The sequence below is a fragment of the Triticum dicoccoides genome, chromosome 4A (assembly GCF_002162155.2).
Source record: "Triticum dicoccoides isolate Atlit2015 ecotype Zavitan chromosome 4A, WEW_v2.0, whole genome shotgun sequence".
NCBI classification, from domain to species: domain Eukaryota; kingdom Viridiplantae; phylum Streptophyta; class Magnoliopsida; order Poales; family Poaceae; genus Triticum; species Triticum dicoccoides.
Genome location: NC_041386.1, coordinates 544,317,497 through 544,321,093, shown reverse-complemented (window position 1 = coordinate 544,321,093; position 3,597 = coordinate 544,317,497).

The following is a 3,597-nucleotide window of genomic DNA, read 5'->3' as shown; positions in this document are numbered from 1 at the left end:
TTGCTCATAGGGTTAAATCCTCTCTGGTTCCTTTTGTTGAATCCTTTTCTAGTTCTTTGATCTAACTTATGCTTTGTTCCTTACCCTTGTTCTGTGTTGCTCCTTGGCACACTAATTCCCATATTGGGGTTAGGTTCCTTGGAGGGGCTATGGCTAGTGGCCAAAAACATGTAAATCCCTGTGATTATTTGCTGTTAATATAAATTCAGTGGGACCTTTCCCACTGTGATTTCATGTTCAAAAAAAAGAGTGAGATGGAGCACTTGTGTTCTTGGGGTTTTTTGAATGAAGTGGTTGACCCTCTACCGAAGTGGTAGAGGGGTATATATAGATCACAAGAAAAGGAGCCGTTTGAGCCATTTGTTGTAGGTGCCCGAACATCCAGGTAGCAACCCAGATGATTTGGGTGAAGCCTGGATGTCCGTGGGTACTCGCAAGATTCGGCCTAGTCAACCACTGTGAGGCAGGAGGCATTGTAGTCGAAAGAAATGGTTTTTGGTTTGATCATCCGGTCAAGGCGCCCAGAATGGCCCGGACGACGGGTATGATCTGGCTACGGTTGAAACCTTTCATCGTGGGTAGTGAGTTGCTCGGATGATCTGAGACGAAGTACGGTACGTCCGAGGCACCCCAAATGAAAATACTCTCTAGATAGGCGTTCGAGCAGCGCTTTCGGGCTGTTGTCGGGTGTCTAGGTTGGACCTTGGATGATCTGGCTCTGATGTTCTTTTTATGTTAGCTCCTGGTGGCCTATCCAGACGTCTGGGACGCCATCCAGATGATCCAGGTAGCAACCAGATGATCCGGTTGTGAATGTAAGGTGGCTATTTTGGCTAAATATTTATGGCGGGTGGTTTTGTCTAAGACTTTTTAGGAAGTATATGAGTAGTATTGACGTAGTGAAAATATTGAGTTGAGCAAACCTTTCACGGTCCCCTTTGATCCCCTCTTAATAGTGTGGATCCCTATAATTCAAAGATTAACCCAAAAAACTACGCTTCTTTTATAGTTTTCACCATGCTTGGGTTATACACATTTTTGGTGGATCCTATCCGTACACAAAGATGCCAAAGGGACTAATAACATGTATATTCACTTAACAAACATAATTACCCCCTAGCTATATGTATATTGGCATTAACATCAAATATCACTAAGGGCATGATTGCACTTTCAGTATGGTATCTGCGGTGATGCGTCAGTCTGGGGTCAGTTATTGGCGAGTGGTGTCGTGGGATCAGAGCACTCTGGCATGGGGCGGCGCCAGACAAGTCAAGTTGGTCGTCCTCTCGGGACCGGGGCGAAAGATGCCCGCTCCTCTATCGGATATGTCTTCTCTCTCGGATGTCGATTAGGACGTCAAACATGCTTCTGGCGGTCATGGTGTCGATACGACAGAATGTTGCTCTTGAGTGAAGTTGTAATGAGGTCGAGGTCGTCAGGCCGTGAGCGCGGATGACGATGTACGATGACGCCGACCTCCTCGGTGATGTACCTTTTCTGTTTGTGTTGTGTTTGCTTGGCCTTTTGACGATTTTGTAGGTCTTGTGGTGGATTAGATCTTGTTTAGTTATGTAACATCCCAATTTTTATTAATTTGGATGTTAATAGAATCATTCAATGCATATCATATTTCTTTGCATTTTGGAGTTTTTGAAATATTCAAATAATAGTTTTCCCACCCGAGAAAAACAAATGAGAGGGGATAAGATGACTTCCTCAAAATATAAAAAGAGTGGGAAATTTTATTTTGAATATTACTTTAAGTTTTGGAGTTGTTTGGTATTTATTTTATTTGCGAAAAGTGCATTAGTTGCATTAGGAAAATTATTTTCAAATTGTTCTGTGCTTAAGTTAATGTTCGTTAGGCTCTAAATATTATGTAGTTATTTTAGAAATTTATTTGGTGTTTTTAGAAATTCTTTTGAATTAGTTGTGAGCACTTAGTCTCCATTTAAAAAAAACACGCACGCAGCCTGGACTGAAACCAGGTTCGGCCAAGGAGCGCCCGACCGGCCCATCTGGCCATTTCGGCCCAAGGCCGCCCGCGCACCCGAATTTCCCCGCACCGGTCGACCGCCCGCAGCCCCCCTCGCTCGCTAACGCCGCCGCCACTGACTGGTGGGCCCCGCTCCACCTCATCTCGCCCAACCTCCCGCTTTCCCCGCTCGGGTGAGCTCGCCGCCGCGCTCCCGCAACCGCCGGGCGAGGCCCTCGTGGATAATGCATATCCGCGGCACCCGCACGCCCTCCTCCCGCCTATAAATGCCCTGAGCTCCCCTCTGTCGACCTCACCGTCCCGCTTCTCCCCACGCCGCTCACATCGCCGTGCTGCCCGTTCGCATCTCGCCGGAGCCACGTACCTCGCCGGAGCAGTTCGTCGCCCGTAGACCTCTCCGGCCCTTCCTTTTTTGTAAAACTTCTTAGCCCGCCGAGGCGCATCCTTTTGACACTATTTTTGCCCCTAGGTCCCGTCGGAGATGCCGCACCGTCGACGCCGGAGCCGCCGGAGCACCGAAGGCCGCCGTCTTCGCCCCGCCCCGTTCTGACACCGCCGACGCACCCTGACCCCACCATCCGGACGCCCTCGACGCGCCGCACCTCCTCGTCTTCTTCCTCGTCGACGAGGACCACCACAGCCGCCGCCCCCTCCGTCACCGACGCCGCGCCACCGTCCTCTGCTCGTCGCCGACGTCGCCAGCAGCTGTAAGCCGCCGCACCTCCACACTAGAATCTGCCCTTTAATATGTTTACTAGTATGCATAGTATGCACTATATTTCACATCACTCTTTGAACCTTAGGCCTATGTTGTTTTGCACTTAGAGTATTTCCGTAGTAGCTTAGTGTGTTGTATGTTCATTTGGTTTTTCCGAGACTTTTTGCTATGCATGTTCTTCTGGCCTCTGGAATGTTGCTTATGTTTGTTTATCTTCTTTGCGATAGATTTTCCGGAGTGCGAAGCAGAATATTATCAGTCTTTAGAATTCAACCAGCGGTACCAAGGCAAGTTGCATCATGATCATGTTTCATTACCTATGTTTTTATTATGCACTTAGTTCTTTGCGGTAGGACTGCATGGTAGGAAACTGGTGCCACATGACTTTGCTTTTCACCCAGTAGTTCATTGAGGTAGGTCTGAACCATATAACTTTGTCACCATCGTTTTACTTTATGTTGCTATGCTAAGTAGACGTGGATTGGTGAGTGATCATTGTAAAGTTTGAGTGACAATGTAGTAAATAAGACCTAAGTTAAATAATGAACTACCTGGGCGGAAACTTGTGGGAATGGTGGCGAAGTACAGTGGGGCACGCACGGGAAATCCATGGTGGTGCACCACTAGTGGACCGTCCGCTCAGGCTCAAAGATGGAGATGTGGTGTGTACCCTGGAGCAACAACAACAACAACAACAACAACAACAACAACAACAACAACAACCACAACAACAACCACAACCACAACAACAACCACAACCACAACCACAACCACAACAACAACAACAACAACAACAACAACAACAACAACAGCAACAACAACAGCAACAACAACAACAACAACAACAGCAACAGCAACAACAACAACAGCAACAACAGCA